Source organism: Hoplias malabaricus, chromosome 4, assembly GCF_029633855.1.
Source record: "Hoplias malabaricus isolate fHopMal1 chromosome 4, fHopMal1.hap1, whole genome shotgun sequence".
NCBI classification, from domain to species: Eukaryota; Metazoa; Chordata; class Actinopteri; order Characiformes; family Erythrinidae; genus Hoplias; species Hoplias malabaricus.
The window spans coordinates 6,066,997-6,088,453 of NC_089803.1; the positions used below are offsets into that span (position 1 = coordinate 6,066,997).

A 21,457-nucleotide genomic window follows, 5' to 3' on the forward strand; every position below is an offset into this window, starting at 1 on the left:
ATGGTAAACCTGATGTTAATCAGTCTAATGAAGGTGTAGAAGGATTAGAGAGTGATGGTAAACCTGATGTTAATCAGTCTAATGAAGGTGTAGAAGGATTAGAGAGTGACAGAAAACCTGATGTTAATCAGTCTAATGAAGGTGTAGAAGGATTAGAGAGTGACGGTAAACCTGATGTTAATCAGTCTAATGAAGGTGTAGAAGGATTAGAGAGTGACAGAAAACCTGATGTTAATCAGTCTAATGAAGGTGTAGAAGGATTAGAGAGTGACGGTAAACCTGATGTTAATCAGTCTAATGAAGGTGTAGAAGGATTAGAGAGTGACGGTAAACCTGATGTTAATCAGTCTAATGAAGGTGTAGAAGGATTAGAGAGTGACAGAAAACCTGATGTTAATCAGTCTAATGAAGGTGTAGAAGGATTAGAGAGTGACGGTAAACCTGATGTTAATCAGTCTAATGAAGGTGTAGAAGGATTAGAGAGTGACAGTAAACCTGATGTTAATCAGTCTAATGAAGGTGTAGAAGGATTAGAGAGTGATGGTAAACCTGATGTTAATCAGTCTAATGAAGGTGTAGAAGGATTAGAGAGTGACAGTAAACCTGATGTTAATCAGTCTAATGAAGGTGTAGAATGATTAGAGAGTGACGGTAAACCTGATGTTAATCAGTCTAATGAAGGTGTAGAATGATTAGAGAGTGACAGTAAACCTGATGTTAATCAGTCTAATGAAGGTGTTCTAGAGAGGATTCCATGCACTGACTCTATTGTTTTGCTGGGGGACTTTATTGGTAATGACTGGGAAAATTGAAGAGGAGAGGTTGGGAGGAATGGCTTGCCCGATCTGAACCTGAGTGGTGTGATGTAATTGGACTTGTTTGCTAGTTATGGTTTGTCTGTAACGAACAACATACTCAAACATAAGTCTGCTCATAAGTATACTTGGTACCAGAGCACCTTGAGCCAAAGGTCAATGATTGATTTTGTGGTCGTATTTTCTGATCTGGATCCATATGTTTTGGATACTCGGGTAAAGAGAGGGGCTGAGCTGTCAACCGGTCACCCTCTGTTGGTGAGTTGGATCCAATGGCGGGGAAAGATGCCGGACAGACCTAGTAAGCCCAAACGTATGCTGGGAAAAGCTGGCAGAGGACTCTGTCTGGATGGATTTCAACTCTCACCTCAGAGAGAACTTCTCACATGTTCCGGAGAAGGTAGGGGGAATGGAGTCTGAATGGACTCTGTTCCAGACTTCCATTGTGAAAGCAGCTGCATGTAGCTATGTTCATAAGCTTGTCTGTGCCTGTTATGGTGGCAACCCAAGAACCCACTGGTGGACACTGGGGGTGAGGGAAGCTGTCAAGCAGAAGAAGGAGGCTTTTTGGTCTTGGCTGGTTTAGGGAACTTCCGAATCTGCGGATGGGTACCGGCAAGCAAAAAGGGCTGCAGCTGTGGCAGTTGCTAAAGCAAAATCCAGAGTATGGGAGGAGTTTGGAGAGGCCATGGAAGATCACTACCAGGCGGCCTCAAAGAGGTTCTAGAAAGCTCAGCCAGCTCAGGAGGTGGAGAGGGGACACTGTCCAAGCGGTGCTCAGTAATGATGGTGAAACTAAACTTGGCTGACAGACATGCCTCCTGTGCAGGAGGTAGGGCCAGAAGTTTCAGATCCCATTTCCTTGGCTGAAGTAACTGAGGTGGTGATGTGATGCAGTGGCAAACCCCCGGAGTGGATGAGATTTGCCCAGAGTCACTGAAGGCACTTGATACTGTGGCGCTGTCTTGGATGACACGCCTCTACAATATTGCATGGACCTCGGGAATGGTGCCTTTGGATTGGCAAACAGGGATAGTGGTTCCTGTTTTTAAAAAAAGTGGACCAGAGAAAGTGTGCCAATTATTGTGGCATCACACTTTTCAGCCTCCTTGGGAAAGTCTATGCCAAGGTGCTGGAAAGGAGAATCCGTACGATAGTCGAACCTAGAATTTTGGAGGAAGAAGGTGTATGACCCTGTTCCCTGAGTGATTCTGAGGGAGGTCCTTTGTGAGTATTGCATGCCAGGGTTGTACTGTCCTTGTATTCTGAGATTTTGAGTTGTGTTTGCATCCTCAGCAGTAAGTCAAACTTGTTCAATGTGGGCACTGAACTCCGTCAGATACAAGTGGCCAAAATGAGCTTTCTCCAACGGGTTGCTGGGCGTACTCTCCGTGATTGGGTAAGTAGCTCAGTGATTAGGGAGGAGCTCGAAATAGAGTCACTGCTCCCTTGCGTTGAGAGGAGTCAGTAGAGGTGGACAGAGACGTCTGTGCTTTTTTATTCACCCTGTTGCCACCGCGACACTAAAAAAAAACAACAACATCAGTAAAATGAAATATGGGGCAGCAATAGAAAAACTGTGTAAACACTTATTTCGCCTTAAAACACTTTTGGTACTCGAGTATTTAAATAAGGTGTAGGTTAAAGCCTTTTCACAACTTGATGACTTCTTTGAAGAACATTAACGATGGTTACATGTGGCATTGTGTGGGAATATCATAATCTGACTTATCAGGCATTGAGAGCTCAGGGTGTGTACAAACTGTCTACATTTTTTACCTGAAAACATATAGAAATCTGCAAATAGATTTAAAGTTAAATAAGTCTGAGAACCCTCAAGTCGGACAAGTTGACTAAATGAAGCTGAACATCTGGTGAAAGTGCTGCTCTATTCTGGGAGAAAGAGGACGATTCAGGACTGTTCATGTAAATCTGAGTTTCACCTCACTGCTCTCTCTCTCTCTCTCTCTCTCTCTCTCTCTCTCTTTACTGGTGTGTGTAAAAGGCTGTGTAGAGTTCAGTTGTTTGGAGCTTGGTTTCAGTTCCTTAGTGCTGATGAGAACTGTCACAGTGTCATAGTCCTAGTGTTTCATTTGTTAATTCATTGTTCAGCAGGTGATGATCAAGTCTTTCGTGGGTGACACCACTGTGTTACAGCAATGTTACAGAATATGAAAAGTGTTAATTATTTAAAATTAAATGTAACAGTGTTTTGGGTGAATCTTAGAGAATACACTATGTGAGATGCCAACAGATCTAATGTCTGTCCAAGGCTGGTTCAGAGCAGGTGGAAATAATCAGACACTGAGTGGTTTCTTCTGCTATTGAAGCAGTGTCTAATTTAGAAAAGTTCAGTTGAAGAAAAACAGAAACAGAATCTTAGAAAATGGTGGTGCTGCTCTCACACATTGTGAAGGTGATGGGAACAGATGATGTTTAAGCTCCATGATGAATGTATCTGTTTACACTGATGTCTGTTTGTCTCACTGAAAAAGACTAAACAACCAGTAAAAACACCTCCTGCTGGTCTTACACTAACACTGGACTCTGCCTAAGACTGCACCAAGAGAGACACTAGAGTAACACTAAATATACATTTCAATTTTCAGGACACTCACAGTAACTGTGCATTTATAATAATAAAATAACACTTACACCACACTTTTATTAACTCTAAGTAAAAGGACATGTCTGGGGAGGACAGAATGTAGTGGGGGAGCTGAGCAGGACAGGGGCCTGATCACAGAATGGCTGTGTGATTATGTGTTAGATTGATATTGTCCACATTGCACCAGCTACATTTCAGTGGGAGGTTCATCACTACTCTGCCTTTCAGCTAAGATCAAGTTTAGTATCAGTTATCTAGGTTTAATATCTGATACCTCCTCTATATTATCATTATGAAATAAATCGATTTTTAGAGCAGAGGGACAGAAGAGGGGCTTGATAAATCCACTCTTTTCATCTACACGTTATTACAGAACCTCCAGGATCTCTGCACTTCTTTCTCTTGGGCGCAGCCATGCTGTAATGGTTAGAGAAGTGGGCTTGGGACAGGAGTGTCCTTGGCTTGATTCCCACAAACATCAGGAGAACTGGGGACAGGGGGCTTGAAGAAACATCACTGTGCCCTCCCTCTAAATCACAGCTGATTTGCCCTGTACCTGGGACAGTCTTCTCCAGTTAATGGATGCAGCATGTGACGACGTAGGTGTGGATTCATATAGAGGCTGGATTCAACAGACCACTGGATCCTTTGTCCATTTCTAATCAATGGAGAACACTACCTGAGATGTAGAGGTCGTCCTGTGGCTTGACCCAGCCCGGAGACATGATGCTGAGGCAGAGGGAATAACTGACACTGCACACTGTAAATACAAATAAATATAGTCCAATGTGTGAGCTTCTTTAGCATTGTTTATGGTTCTGGTAAATTGCCAATAGATGTTTAGCCCCAAAATAGAACCTTTACTTGTTGGAGAATGTGTTTAGCTGTAGATTCAGTGCTGAGTGTTGTCCTTGAGTTTGACAAAGTCAAGATGAACATATTTACACAAACGATGAAGATAATGAACCTCTCAAGGATGGCTTTAAAAATGGGTGGGAAGGGTGTGGAATAATAATAATAATAATAATAATAATAATAATAATAATAGTAATAATAATAATAAGAAGAAGAAGAAGAAGAAGAAGAAAATAAGAAAATAATAATAAAACACTTCCTCTACAGAAGTTTAATTTTAACTAATTCCAGTCTAATTTTAGAAGAACTGACTTGATCCACATAATAGACTTAAGCAAGACACTAGAGTTCAGGGACATAGTCTTTCCTTTTTATACTTAACTTTTAAAGTTCTACTGGAAACAAATGTAGTGATTTTACTGTGTGAATAAAGTAAAATACTATTTAAACAAATTGTGTAAAGTGTGTAATTAATGTGTGGAGACTGTATGTTGAATGCGTATAGTGTGTATAAAGTGTGTATACACTGTGTTTAGACTGGTTGTAAAGTGTGTAATGTGCTGAGTGTGTTAATCTGCTCCTGGTGAGATACTCCATCTCCTGATGTAAATCCCTGTTCCACAGTGAGAAAAACTCCCCAAAGAGAGAACACTCTTCACTACTGTAGTGTTCTGGAGCTGATGAGTTCAGTTGAGTGCAGCTTTAGCAGCTGTTCTCAGATCAGTGAGTGTTTCTGACTCAGAGCAGTTCCTCTACAGCTGAAGGAGGTTTTTGTACGACGCTCTAACACTGTGTGAACGGAGTGCTCCAACCCTGCTGACAGTAATAATCTCCTGCATCTTCAGGCTTTACTCCAGTGATTTTTAGAGTAAAATCTGTACCAGATCCACTCCCACTGAAACGATCTGAGACTCCAGACTGACGGGTGGATGCTCTATAGATCAGGAGTTTAGGAGCTTTTCCAGGTTTCTGCTGATACCAGGCGAGATCGCTTCTGACACCCTCACTGGATCTGCAGCTGATAGTAACAGTGTCCCCTGGAGAAACAGACCGAGATCCTGGAGACTGTGTCAGGATTTTATCTCCAAATGAATCTGTAATGGAAAAATAAATATATAGATATTAATGGACAAAAACATTTTATTTCAGAGGTAAAAATAAAGGAAATATCATTAAAAGCCAAAATGTTGCCTTCAAATATAAATAAAAACAATCAAAATATTAACAGCTTTCCTCACCTCTCGTCCAGAGCGCCAGTGTCCAGATGAAGATGGAGACCAAAGTCATGGTTGCTGTTGGTTGAGTTTGGGGGGCAGCAGCTCTCAGTCATGAAGTGTTAAACTCACAGGACTATAAACACTAGCAGAGCACTGAAGCATGGGCTCATGATGCAAAGTGGACCCTCTCTATGGAAATCATCAAACCTCTAGTGAGTTTAGACTGGGATCTCCAGGACTGAATAATCCATATAATGACCAACAAAAAAGTTAATAACTGAAAAGTCTGTTTATCAGTACTCACATTGCATTAATGAAACTTTACAGTTTGGATTTAGAAAACTAAATTAGGAAACAGTTACATATATATGGCTTTTAATTCTGTGGAGAAGTGAGACGATGGTTATCAAATGAAAATGGGATTTTCTTTCCTACATTTCTTGCCAATGCACAGCATATAACACATGTCCATGTTCTAAAACAAGTCACATGGGTTTAATAAAACTAATTCAAGATCTCAGAACATAATCAGACCTTTAGCGTCATACTCTAACTCCAACTGGAAGACTGCAGACAGGGGGCATTGTATTTAGAAGTTGTTTGCAGTGAGTGCTCAGATTTGTCAAAAGAGAGATTTCAGTTTGAACTGCTACGACTGTCAGGTGAGAAGGCTCAGAATGAGTGGGAGGAGCCAAAGCAGTATGTTAAAATGTAGAAACAATTATCTCTTTAATAAGAGTTAGTCTTGAGGAAGGAGATTATAAATGACTCTGAAGAAAACACTGGAAACATTGTTTTAACAGCTTTTACTGGTTTATTTTATATTTTAAAATGAAAGGAAAATCATATTAAAATGCAGGTATAAGTTTTTCTGTGAATATTTTACTCTCAAAGAGACAATCACATCAAGTGGAGCTGTGAGTGCGGATTTGTGTCGTCACACTGAAAACTCCCACTGTTACACCAGGAAACTCAAAACGTTTGTGGTGACGTTGACTGTCACTAGGTGTGGCACTATACCACAAGTACCCAAGATTTACACTAATGTGCACACCTGAATCTGTATAAAGCATTGACTACACCACCCCTATATTATGGGGAAGGGGACCCCTCGCTAGGCCACTCAATTAAAAGTGTGTGAGAGCCAGCCAGTAATGCACATGCATCAGTCAGGATATCAAGTCTCGATACAAACTTTATTTCAATTAATTAGTATATATATAAATGTTGTAAACACTATTGGAAACTGTGTGGGGTTTAAGCTGATGTACAGACACTACATAACATAGCACAGGCCCAAAACAGTGTTGCCAAGGAAGTGCCCAAACCCACGGAGCCCTTTTCACAAAAACATCACTAATGGACACACAGACTACCACCGACCACGCAAAACCAAGATCACAGACTGAGGTCACCAACAAGATTACACCACCAAAATAAAAGGGCACAACCCGAGCACCAGGGTGACCCACTCCTTGACCACAAAACAAAGAAAAGAACAAACAGCAACAGAAACGACCTGTGGTATGTCATTACAATACGTTACAGATAACAGCCTTAAGGTCTAAACCTAAACCTCAAAACAGTGTTATTAATAAAAATGTAAAATAGTAACGGGTGGCTCAGCTATAAACTGGATGAACACAGTCCAATTACAGTCCATGTAATGCACAAGATAAAAACAATACAATAAACAGTGGAGGGAAAACAGTGGCCCACAAGTGCCCCGGCTGCTGCCCCACTCCAGGTAAAACAATATGACTGAGGTATAACTGTTCTGTAGCTGTAACCCAATGAATGTGCAAGCAGCGTTGAACCAGCACCAGTTAAGTCACTGCTAACATCAATCCACACCAGCCATTAATTCAGCTGCCTGTGCTTCTCCACTTCTCAACTGGTCAGCTGCTCCCACCAGTGCACATACACAGACTAAGTTCCTCCAACAGCAACGCACCAAAAATTCCCACCGTCCCTTTGTTTGACCAAAGTGGAAGTGAACTCACCTGGGTGTGCTCACCTTTATCTTCCCCTGGGGATCAATACACTCCCTACCTGGGTTCCACCCTCTCTACAGTGGGTGTGTCCCATGTTAGTGAGATCTTTCAAACCAGACAGGCACCACTTCACCAATGAACTAATCTTTAAGGTGCAGGAGTTCAAGTTATTATTAACTTTAATAATAAACAATATTAGGCATTCAGCCATACCACACGTTCATCAGATTTTATGGTCTGACACAATTTAACTCATTTCAGCAGTACCTCATTCACAACATTTCATTTACAGATGCTGTTTTACTCCATAATCCTACACCACTAAGGGATTTATAGATCAGTGACAGTTTAGGAGACATAATGGATTAATTCAGCAGTCTGTGAATATTGGGGGAAGAGAGATAGCCTTCCAACCGAGATCAACCAGGTCCAAATATCCATCTGCACTCACTGATGATGACTTGAAAGCCCACTTTAGAATTGGTCCAATAAAATGAATTGAATAAAATAAAAAATGTTGCTTTCCAAACCCATGTCCTCTACCAGAAATTTAAATCCATGCAGCTTTCCTCTCTCTCTCTCTCTCTCTCTCTCTCTCTCTCTCTCTCTCTCTCTCTCTCTCTCTCTCCCTGATGACCTGTTTCCATCACACCAGTGATATACTCCTAGTGAAGGATGTGCTGATGGGAACAAAGGAGGGGCCAGCACTGAGAGCAGGAAGAGAAGAAGAGGGACTGAAAGTGACTGTTGTTTGTTTTGCGTTGAGAAGAAAAGCTGGTCATTTGGGGTGTGTTACAGTGTGTCATTCTGGTGTGTAAATAAAAGACCATTCAGACAAACTGCTGCTGCCCCCAGAGTCCTCCTCCCTACAGAGGCTGGGTCACTGACAAATGTATTCTTTTTTATTCATAAATAATCAGTGCCTAAATATTTGTTTGCTATTCCTCAGTAAACTAAACTACCGTTATGGGAGATGTGTGATGATTTAGCATCAGATGATGAACCATTAGTTAAATATTCAGTTTGACAGAAGCTGATGAACTAGTGACCAATCTGTAGAAATGCCTTCTGAGCGTCAGACTGAGTACTTAGGTGTAACAGTCTGCACTTGGACTTTTACCATTGCTGTACAACCCCCTAAAGAAATTAGAGACCAGACCTGCTGAGAATCTGAAGGGAGAAACCCTCAGCTGAAGTCCAGGTTGTTTTCAGTCTCATGGTTCTGATGATGTGTGAAATCTCGAGGGTAGGACGAGAGAACCAGAATGGAGCCTGTATTGTGATGATGTAGACCATATTACGAGAGAAATGTACAAACAAAACAACACAACACATGTTGGAGATGATGATGGAGACAGATTTAAACTGAACTGTGAGATTAGCAGCTATTGTCTTCTTCTCCAGACGTCCTTTAACTCAAAAACACTAATGAAAGATCACTGAAGTATTTAGACACACAACTTGGTTTTAGAAGTTCGGTCACACCACAATGACTGTGGTGTGGTTCTCTTTTATCATCCAGTGGATTAAAGGAGCAACAAAAACAACCCGTGTTGCATCGCCTCTCAACATTAATGTTATGGTTGTTTACTTAAAGTAACTTTAGATATTCAGTCCTTCACCAGTGACACACAGCTGCCACAGAACTCAGCAAAATAAAACACTCGCTCCTCACAGATCACACAATTAAAGAAGCTTTCCATTCCACCTTAAATGGTGCAGCAGGTGTATGGTGTATGCTCTAGTGTTTAAGGTGGAACGGGACACAGGTGAATTAAAAGCTGACTGCAGTCTCATGCAGGTGTGAGAAGTGAGTGTGTGTTGTACACAGTTGTGTTGGTGCTGGGTCTGCGCTGGTGAGAGATTTAAAACATAGACAAAACACAACTAAATTCCAGCAAGAAGTTTCAGAACAGGAAACTGTCTCAGTCTCGTCCTGAACACAGGCTTTGGCTCATAAGCCTTTTTCAGTCACATTAGTGCTTTTATTTGTCCCTCTTGAACAACAATGTTGGTATTTAATTTATGTTCCTCATGATTTATCAGTAAAAGTAACGATTATTGATTTATCAGCTTTATTAGTGATCGTAGAGCTCCCTGTGTATGACATCACTTCCTGTCCTCCATCTGCAGATCAGGCAGTGACATGATGTCATCTGTAAACAACCTATAGGTGGTGATGAGGGATCAGAAAAGGTCAGATGGGACCGGGACATGGACTGTTTGATTCTGATTGAGTTGATTATATTGTAAATTCTTGTGTAAGTTTAGAGAGTGAGAGGAAATGTTGATCAGTCTCCTCTCATTAGAGAGCAGTGTGACATGAAGTTAGATTAATTATCAGTAGCTGTGGTGCTCAGGTGTGGAGCCCAGGTGTTGGAGCTGTGTAAGTTCTGTACACTGATTATAGGACAGTGCACCAGTAGGTGGTGATAGACATCTGAACGATAATGAACTGATCAGCCATTTGACGTCCCCTGTGTCGACCTGGACTGGAGTGGACAGCATGGACCCCAAGCTGGAGGGAATGGACCTGTGGAGGTGTGTGTTAATGATGTGTGTGTCTCTCCTCCACAGAGTGTGTTATTGTGTGTGGAGGTGTGTGTTAGTGAGGTGTGTGTCTCTCCTCCACAGAGTGTGTTATTGTGTGTGGAGGTGTGTGTTAGTGAGGTGTGTGTCTCTCCTCCACAGAGTGTGTTATTGTGTGTGGAGGTGTGTGTTAGTGAGGTGTGTGTCTCTCCTCCACAGAGTGTGTTATTGTGTGTATCATCCTCCCCCTCAGCACCTGCAGTAGGGTGCAGCTGCAGCAGTGCAGTCTCTGTGCAGTCTCTGACTGAGGGAGGTTTTTGTACGACTCTATTTCACTGTGTGAACACATTGCTACCACTGATAACATGCCAACTCTGACAGTAATAATCTCCTGCATCTTCAGTCTGGACGTTACTGATGGTCAGAGTGAAGTCAGATCCAGATCCACTGCCACTGAAACGATCTGAAATACCTGACTGTCTCCTGTTAGCCAAGTAGATCAGGAGTTTAGGAGCTTCTCCAGGTCTCTGCTGATACCAGGCAAGAAAGTCACCATTAAAAACTCAGCTACTGGTTCTACAGTTGACGGTGACTGATTGTCCTGTAGAAACAGTTTTCACTTCTGGAGTCTGAGTAACAGTCACCTGACCGCTGGATCCTAAATGAAAGAGTAAATAAAAAATAGAATAAATAAATTATTATATGAATATTAATAATAATAATAATAATAATAATAATAAAGTACTTTTCAGGAACCCAAAGACGATAATTGGACAATAGCGATTAATTACATTTGCTTGTCGAATAATATGTACTCAGATGTACTTATTTTTATCACTAAAAATTATATATATGTGTGTTCACTGTAACTGCAAACCATGAGATTCAAATACAATATCAGACACAAATTATATCAGACACAAATATACATTTCAGTTATGTTACCTCTAATTTTACACCAAACATATACTCTTCTAGAAAGGTCAGTGTGTGTTACCTCTCGTCCAGAGCGCCAGTGTCCAGATGAAGATGGAGACCAAAGTCATGGTTGCTGTGGGTGAAGTTTGTGGGGCAGCAGCTCTCAGTCATGAAGTGTTAAAAAGCTGTAGAATGTTTATCAAGATGTTCCTTTTAAAACAAAAAAAAAATCTCTTTAATGTTTTTTAATGAAGAATCTGTTCTCTGTGCATTAATATGTTGAGCTCTAGTCACTGGAGCAATCTGTGATGTACAGACTCTGTCACTGTGCTGATGATGAAAAAGCTGACTTATGTGTCGAAACTTTTTCAGCAAACAGCAGCATCAGCTAATGACGAAACCTTTCATTCGTTCAAATTAACAATTCTCTCTGACAAACTACCTTTAAACTCTTCCATTAAAATCAATTCTCTCAACTTGCTGAAAGTAGTGACTCTATGACAGAAGCTCGTAAAACAGAAGCTTTCACAGAGTCATACCCCGTGCTTTAATACAAAAACCTGTGCGTTACCAACTAAATTACATTGCAATAACAATGACCACCACAAAGCTGTAGTCACACAATCAAATGTGATAAAATACAAATCAATTTCAGACTCCCAAAACTGAGGAACTAAACAAATGCATTTACTCATATCAAAATCACAGAAGCTGCAGAAGCAGGAGCAGGAGAAAACACAGGGACAGGAACGGGAGCAGGTTGAATTTCAGGTTGCTGCACAAGGGAGGATGGTAGCTGAGCAATCTGTTCACCTCTGTGAAGGTGCTGTAGCTCCAACTCACACACTTTCAAACCTTGTGTTTCCCTTTTCTCTCGTTCAATCAGAAGTTCCAAATCCTTGAAACAAATCAGCTCTCTTGTATCAATGAAGATTTACGATTTAGCAGGATCTATTCTTTGAGAAGGAGAAGGAGCTGAAACCATAGTAATTGTCTCCGCACCGGCCTCTGCTTCCTCCACGCCCACAGCAACACCTGCGACCAACTCAGGGTCCCACGACAAAACCTGACGCTCCATCAGCTGAGGATACAAAAAAAAAGCTTAAGGTCACGTTTCTTTGAAGTTTTTCAGAATAAAAATATGATAATCATCAGCCAATAATGAGCACTCGCCCCTGAATTATTAACAATTTTCTAAAGCTAACACACAGTACTCTATACAGATGGGTATGTAGGACTGGTCTGGTCATTGGGAGGACTTATAGCACAAACACGATCATTGGAACAACCTCTTCCTTCTGCCATCATCTCTCCCCCTTTTATTGTTAGAGCGCCACCTGCTCTGGGAGGATGACAGAAAGAGAAAACATACAAAAAAAGGTAGAACATATGAGGGTTGTCACATTAGTCAATGCACTTCTGACTTCACACCAAAGGCCACTTGTTTATATAGGTTATTTTGTGTCTATATAAGGTAATGGTATAGTGTCTTGTTTACATTATTCCCTGCTCTGGGACTGAGGACACTAAAAGAATTATAGCTTCTCTCTAACTTTCAGGAACTTAACCTAAACATTCCCTTCTAAGACATTTCTATGTGCTGCACACACTTAATAACATATGCATATAAAATATAGTCAAGGATAAAGCTGTATAGGGAAGTTTCCAGACCTCAAAATGTTTGTGACAAATATGTCACCACAGGTTCTTATGAGCTACAAGATTTGGCTACACTATTTCTAAGGTTTATTCTTAACGGTTATTTAACTTTTAGCAAGCATTTAACTCACTAATAATAAGGAAATAACCATAACCAACAAGAGTAACACATCAGTTGTGGGCACTCACAAATTTGTAAAATGCTGTGTATTTATTTAATATATTTTAAGTTTAAATATGTTATTAACTGTTTCTATAGTAATGTCCTAAACCTTTATGGTGTAATATTCAGTTCCAAGCAGACCTCAACTGTCTGGATATGACATGCTGATCCTACAATATAAACAGGTTAAATATTTAAATCCAGACTGGTCTAATGTGGTAGTCATTGCTAGTAAATGAACTCATCTGCAGTACTTGTACATGGTAGGATTAGTGTATATTCAGGTGTCCTGTTGATCAGAAGTCACTATAAACCATTTAAAAAAGAGCAGGTCAGGAAGTGTATAGTTATATAGGGTGAATTAGTAAAACTGTAGTTATGGTCTTCTATGGTCTTTAATCAAATCAAATTTATTTGTATAGCACTTTTTATAACTGATGATGTCACAAAGCATCTTCACAGAATTCCAGTAAGACAAAGATTTGACATGAAATGTAAAAAACCTCAAGTGAGCGAGACCAGGGGGCGACAGAGGCAAGGAAAAACTCCCTCAGCTGAGAAAGAAACCTTGGGAGGAACCAAGGCTCACAAAGGGTGACCTATCCTCCTCTGGTCAATCTACTGGTGATAATAGTTAGGAGTCCATGAGAACTTCAGTGTAGGGGCAACTTCAAGGCACTTGGTGGTTGCTGGAGTGTGGGCAGCTGATCTGAAGCGTGGAGGAGGATCTCGACAGTCATCCATCAGTGTCCAGACAGACAGGTGAGCAGTCGTTTACTCAGAAAAACGTAAAGGGATGGAATTAGTTTTGAACTGTTTGGTGTTTGTAAAGTAGAAAATGTGAACATTTACAGAGTGTGGCTAATGACCCCAGCAGATCTGACTATGACAGCTTTAACTAAAAGTAGAGAACCAGAAGGACACACAGACACGGGAGCATCCTGAAACACTGGCATCCCTCCGCTCCACCGTCAACAAACCTGAGTGATCACGTGAAGCGGCGGACGACACCAGCGCTTCAGTTTACTATAATTCCCTGTGTCCATGGACCCCCTGGATCTGCCGCCTTTATCTATGGGGGAGCATTAACTACCAAAAGATAAACTAAACTAATGAGTTTTTAGCCTAGATTTGAAGATTGCGACTGTGTCTGATTCCTGTACATTTTCTGGAAGATCATTCCAGAGTTGGGGGGCTTCATAAGAAAAGGCTCTTCCCCCAGCTGAGGCCTTCTGAATTCTGAGAACAATTAAAAATCCAGTATTCTGTGATGTGAGTAAACGTGGAGGCTCATAATATGAAATAGTATCTTGAAGGTATTCAGGAGCGAGCCCATGTAGAGCTTTATATGTTAGTAACAGAATTTTGTTGTCTACTTTACAGGCAGCCAATGAAGTGATGATAGAACTGGACTGATATGTTCAAATGTTCTAGTTTTAGTGAGGACCCTGGCTGCAGCATTTTGAACTAGTTGAAGTTTTCTTAAATTTCTTTAATAACTACTTCATTAATGTAGGTTGCTCATTATGAACTACTTCCACAACATTAATAAGTGCTTATAATTCAGAATGTGTACATTCTAAATTAGCTTTGCAATTGTTAACTAAAGATTTTTAGTCTAATGCCCAGTGACATTTGCATCATGAAGATAAAAGAAACTGCTGTAAACACACAATATGCTCCTTGATATCTACAATAATACTGAATATTAAATGCAGCTTAATAAATATCACTGTAATAAAGTGGTTACTCTGAATGTGTGTTTAGTTGCCAGTATTCATCACATTTTATTAATACATTTATAACAAGTTTATATGCTCTTTTTCAACTAATATTAATCTGAAATAAGTGACTGTTAATTGCTTGTTAATACACTGCTTGCTAATAGTTAATCAACCTTTAAGAATTGGCCCTTAAAATAAAGTGTTATCAAAGATTTTTATTGTTATGTTTCCTCAACCCAAATAAATATGATGATCTTTCCTCAGTGTTGTTAGAAAGATGATTTCCATAGAGAGGGTCCACTTTGCATCATGAGCCCATGCTTCAGTGCTCTGCTAGTGTTTATAGTCCTGTGAGTTTAATTGGATAGTGGATAGTGGTGGATTTGGATAGTGGTGTAGTGATGCACAAATGGAGCTCATCAAATCCAGGTGATTTTGATTGGAATTATGCATATCAGGTTGTAGTTCCTAAAGCTTATAGAGAACAGATATTTAGTCTGGCTTATGAGTAGTGTTTGTCCTCTCATTTGGGCATAAAGACAACATATAACCACATTGTAAAATATTTTTATTGGCCGGGTTTGAAGTCTGATGTTTCAAAATTTTGCCATTCATGCCATATCTCTCAAATGGTAGAAAAGCCTAACCAGTGTATTCCACCTGCTCCACTTTATCCAATACCTGTAATGAGTTTCAGCAAATAATTTTAGATTGTGTAGGGCTACTATCTAAAACACAATCTGGAAATCAGTATTTATTGACGTTGATGTGCATTGCTACATGTTATCCAGAAGCTTTTCCATTGTGCTCGTACAATCAAATGGTATCATCAAGGCTTTAGTAAGGTTTAGCTCAACTTTTGGTTTACCAGAATTTATTCAAACACATCAAGGTTCTAATTTTATGTCATGTGTGTTTTGTCAAGTTTTGGAACAGTTGTCTATTAAACATAATGTATCAAGTGCTTACCATTCAGAGTCCCAGGGAGTGGTTGAGTGTTTCCATCAAACTTTGAAATCTATGCTCAGAAAATATTGTCTGGAATCAGGTTGTGATTGGGATGAGGGCATTCCGTGGTCTTTAGGTTTTAGTCGTTCTGACCTTGTTTCCGTGCACTTTTTCGTGGACCTTTGAGATTATTAAAAGAGCAATTTCTGGCTGATCAGGCAGACCAGGCATGTCCTAAAACATGCTGGATTATGTTAGTGATTTTCGATAATGCTTGCGTCAAGCTTATTCCATGGCTAAGAACACATTGTTGATCTCTCAGAAAAAAATGAAAAAATTGCTATGATCAGAAATCTTGTTGTAGGCAATTTAAATCTGGGGATCAGGTTTTAGCTTTGTTGGCAGCTCCAGGTTCTGCAATACAATCTAAGTTTATGGGTCCTTAGGAAATAAACAAAAAAAAAAAAAAAATGAGTGAGATGGATTATGTTGTACACACTCCGGAATGAAGATGTAAATTCTGTGATTGTCATGTTAACATACTGAAACTTTATATCTCTTGGGAAGAGACCAAATGTGTTGCTATGTCCTCTGTTGTATCAGTAACCCCTACCACACATAGTCCTGAAATAGATGGTTTAACCTTAAAACATTCTCCTTTGGTGTGTCCTCGACTACAAAACTCTGAGATTTTGGTACATTTGGAAGAGTATTTAAAGCATTTGTCTAGTGAAGCCCAACGAGATATTGTTCAAATGATTGGGGATCGTGTGGCTCTATTCTCAGATATTCCAGTGTACAACCACTGTACTGCAGATGATATAGATGTGAATAACCATCCTCCAATCAAACAACATGCATATCAGGTTAATCCATTGAAATGTACTATAATGTGCGAGGAGACGGAGTATTCAATAAAAAACAGTTTTGTGGTCCCGAGTTTAAGTGCTTGGAGATCACCCTGTGTTTTACTGCCAAAGCTGGATGGTACATTTAGATTTTGTACAGATTTTAGGAAATGAAATGCTGTTACTGTTTCAGATTCATTTCCACTTCCAGGAATGGATGATTGTGTTGATAATATAGGTTCAGTGCAATTTGTAACACAATTAGACCTTCTTAAAGATTATTGGCAAGTTCCTCTCACCTCTCATTTAAAAATACAAATGTATGGCTTTTGAATTAAAGAATGCTCCTGCCTCTTTTCAGTGATTAATAAACTATGCTTTAGCTGGTGTAAGCAACTGTGAAGCATATCTGGATGGTGATTTATTCTGCTAGTTGGGCTGAACAAGTTGCAGCGTTGAAAATGGTATTTGGTCATTTAAACGCCGCAGCACTTACATTAAATCTTGCAAAATGTGGCTTTGGAAAAGCTACTATCACCTACATGGGTAAACAGGTTTGACAGGGTCAGGTGCGTCCTATTGATTCAAAAATATCTGCCATCATGGGATTTCCTATTCCAAGTTTTAAGTGGAACATCATTTTCTTGGCATGGCTGGGTATTATCCGGTTTTTGTAAAACTTTTTCTGATGTTGCATTACCTCTGACATCTTTACTGTGAACATGCTTTTAATTCAATAAAGGCACTGTTATGCCATGTTCCTGTGTTAACTGCTCCAAAATTTACTTTGCCATTTCAGCTAGAGGTGGATGCTAGTCACACTAGGTTTGGAGCAGTATTGTTGCAGGAAACTGAGCTGGGATTACAGCAACCTGTGTGTTATTTTTCTAAGAAGTTAGTGAAACATCAATTGAATTACAGCACAATTGAAAAGGAGGCCCATGCACTTTTGATGGCTCTGCAACATTTTTGGGTTAATCTGTGTTCTAGCCCCTTCGCAGTTGTAATGTATACTGATCATAATCCTCTGGTGTATTTGAATCACGTGTATAATTCAAACTAACGATTAATGCTATGGGCCTTGTTGGTACAAGATTTTGACTTGGATATTCATCATAAAAAGGGATCAAAGAATGTAGAAATAGCTCTGCATTTTTTTGTATATTTTCTCTTTCTGTCATCCTCCCAGATCTCAGTCTGATGTATTCTGATTGGTTGCGGTAGGTGGCCCTCCAACGATAAAAGTGGGAGAGATGACTGTAGTGGAGTATGGATCGAATAAAGAAATGAAAAGTTCTGAATGAAAAGACTCTCCACTCTGAATAAGGGTTTCTTGGGACAGAACCCTACATTCCACAGACTGCGTGTGTGCAAAGACTCTGCACTCCCCCCCAAACACACATAAGGTCTGCATCAAAGGACGCCTGTCTATGACCCCCTCCTCTAAAGATAACAAGCCAGTTTATGATGCTTTTAGGCAAAAAGGAGATCAAACAAAGTAGTGTAGACCAGAATTAATGAACCTAGTTTATGGCTCTCGGCGTCAAGGTGGGAAACCTTATCGTATGCAAGATCACACAGATGGCCAACAGGATTGACCTCGCCCTGAACTCCTGAAAACCCATCCGCACAGGACGAACAGCATGGACCAACAGCGACCCCAAGTGGACAGTTGCGAAATCATGTTTCGCCCTGCGGCCGTTTAAATACATAAAGAACTTAATTGAATGTTTATAAATATGTTTATGCAATATGTATGAATGTCACTCTCTGTTGTCCTCAGTAATATTGTAGTGGGATGTAATCGTAAAATACCCACAATATATATATATATATATATATGTAGAAGTTTGATATTAATAATCCAGGACACTCATTATGCTATACCACAAGTATGTATAAGTAATTTTTGTGTATACGTGAATCTTTTCTCTTTCTCTGAAACGTGAAACAAGTCACGTGAGCCTCAGACCCAGGATCCAATCAAAGAAAGGATACCTCCCAAATGGGCGTGACCGCGCCACATCTGAAAAAAGAGTGCCCGACTCACGTCGCTCTCTTCTCGCTTCCGCTTCGCTTCTTGCTTCCGCTCTTAGCTCTCTTGGCTTCCGCTCTTCCCAGAGCTCTTCTTCCGCTCTTCTCAGAGCTCTTCTTCCGCTCTTCCCAGAGCTCTTCTTCCCCTCTCCAGCGACCTTCTCACGTTGCGCTCTCTTCAAGCGCGACGCTCTTCATTCTCCCTTACACCGACGGAACGACTCATCAGAGACTCTAAGGACCGCACTCAGCTCCAAGGGACGCCTTGTGCTAGTTAACAGTGTGATACAGAAACTACAACGTAACGTCGAGTAACTCTAAGTAATCTTTGTTTAATTGTGTTTATGTTTTATCGCCCAATCTAAGTTTAATCTCACGACTGATCAAAGCAGGTGAAACTTATTTTGGCCAGAATAAGTTATCACACCTGAGATTAGTTGATAGCAGATATGTTAGCGTTATACCCTGACTTATACCCTGAGGGCATCGCTTCTGGGGACTCGAGTAACGAGTGAACGACTCTGAGACGCCCCCTTCACTCCGGGGAAAGTCCGACCAGGCCAGCAGTTCTCCATGAAGGGAATCCCCCGACTGACGTCACACCGTCTAAGGCCAAGAGTGTCTGACTCAACCTGGAAGGAATACCCTTTCCAGCGAGCCTACCTTCAGTGACACAGGGAGGATAATAAGCAAAGACCCGGAGAACGGAGATTGAAACTGCGGGACCCGACGGCTCGGTGATAAAAGGCAAAAAGAGTAAGCAAGCAAACTTTACTCACTTTTCAGAAGCTGATGCCTAATTAAGTCTCTTGATAAATTTATACATTAATTAAATCTCATTTAGCAACACATTAGTCAAGTCATATCGCCTAGCCTATCTTTAAATTCGAACCAGTTTGACCTGCGTTGATCTATTGAGAATTCCTAAGGTTGTGCTCTGTCTAGTAAATAGTCTCTTTTCTTTTAATAAAATATTTCCATTATTTGAAATAACAGTGTGTGGAGTCTGTTCATTAAAAGTCTGAAAATCCTGAAGAACTCACATAGCGATGACAGTATTCACTCTCTAACTACTTGTTAATGTTTTTGTTATTTAAGTCAATCATAACAATAACAATTATTATCATTAGTCAAACGTCAGTAATCAGAACGGGTTTGAATAAGGTCAAACACTACAAATACAATATATAAATATATATTATATATAATCATATAGAAACACTACAGTGTATACACAACATACACTACATGACTACAGAAGGAAGAGGCTGTTCCAGTGTTCGCATTTGTGCCATTAGTCCTTCCACCGACCAGACCAGTCCTACCTACCCATCTTTGTAGAGTACTCGTGTTAGCTTTAACTTTTGATACCTTTTCTCCTGGTTTTGGAGTACAGAGGATGGGTAGTTATTGTAATTTTATTTTGGGAATAAGGTGAGTTAATTGATCTTGTTTATTTTTAGTTATTTTTAGTCTCACCCCCGGAGTTGTTACTTCTTCTTTACCATCACTGAATAACTGGTGCAAATGGTCTTCATAAAATCGCTTTTATTTAATTTGAGGTCGTAACACTAAACTTCTCAACAAGCAGTCCATTGGTGCTTGTTCAATGCTGTTCTGTTCATTGTAATAAAACCTTTTTATTCACAACGTAAGAATGGTGTCAGCAAAAAAGTCTTCTTCATCATCTTCTTCACAACATTGAAAATAAACAACACCTTCATTTTAAATCATGACGTCCCTAAGTGACATTTACTGAACATCCTGGATGCAGCCACGTGACAGTTTGTGAATTTGTGTTTGTTTGACCTCATTTACAGAACGACTGTGTGATTGGTGAATACATAGAGACCATAGAAATGCTTATTTTAAAGGGGTATTTGTGTTAATAAAAGGTGTGTTCCAAAACTTCTAACAGTGGAAATATCACCTGTCCTGTGTTACATAGTGTACGACCCACTCTGATTACTTTTCAAGGACTAAATGTGCAAATACAAGTTTAGAAAATAATTACTGTGATGATTTTTATATTGTGATTTCAACCCAAAATTAATTACAGATTACAGCAAGAAACATGAAAAAAATGTTCTATGTAATCACTGTTTGGTTTTATGGTGAACTGGGTCTGGGCTCTTTTGAGTTAAACTATAATGCATGTTTAAGAATCTGTAGCTTCTACAGTTTGGGAGTGTTTTCCATTAAATAATAGCTGCAGAATCCATTGATAATGTGTTCTAGTTCAGAAATAGTGTGTGTAAAGACTGAAGAGAGTGGTGTGTTTGGAGCAGGAGGTGTTTGTATCCAATGTAAAGCTGGATTGTAGAGTCAGTGCTGGGTGATTAGAGCAGTTCTGTCTCCATCTGGACAGCGATCCTTCCCTTCCCAATGCACTGAACAAATTCTACACATGGTTTGAGGTGCAGAACGACACAATGCTGAGGAAGACCACCCCTCCTCCCAATGAAGAGTTAATGTGAGGAAAACTCTATGTAAAATGAACCCAGGAAAAGCTGCTGGAGCAGACTACATTCATGGCTGAGTGTTCAGAGGATGTGCAGACCAGCTAACATATCTTCACTGATATCTTCAACACCTCCCAGAGCAGCACCATCATCCCAATGTGATTCAAGCCAACCACCATCATCCTCGTGTCAATGATGTCTCCTGTGTTCTGCCTCAGTGAATACTGCCCCAATGCACTCACTCCCATCATCATGAAGTGTTCCAGATGCTTGTCATGAGGCAATCCTCTAGCATCTAGCGTTGTTGCACATGTTCCCCTTGTGCACTTTAGCCCCGTGTGAGATGTTCTGTGTTTGTCGGTCCTGGAGGAAAGTTGTGTTGTTTCACTGTGTACTGTAAACTGTGTCATTGGAGTGATATTAAAATACATTTGACCTGAGTTGACTCATATGGCTTATGGTTTTACTGTTACATAAGTCTGAGAACCCTCAAGTCGGACAAGTTGACTAAATGAAGCAGAACATCAGGTGAAGGTGCTGCTCTATTCTGGGAGAAAGAGGACGACTCAGGACTGTTCATGTAAATCTGAGTTACACCTCACTGCTCTCTCTCTCTCTCTCTCTCTCTCTCTCTCTCTCTCTCTTTACTGGTGTGTGTAAAATGCAGTGTAGAGATCAGTTGT

The 21,457-nt window shown here is 40.2% G+C and overlaps 1 non-coding gene across 1 annotated transcript; it reads left to right on the plus strand.

Moving 5' to 3' along the window:
* The first annotated feature begins 3,631 nt into the window (after positions 1–3,631).
* On the plus strand, positions 3,632–3,821 carry LOC136695773 (U2 spliceosomal RNA). Its single transcript, XR_010802365.1, has one exon. It is a non-coding gene; the product is annotated as a U2 spliceosomal RNA (small nuclear RNA).
* The last annotated feature ends 17,636 nt before the right edge of the window (positions 3,822–21,457 follow it).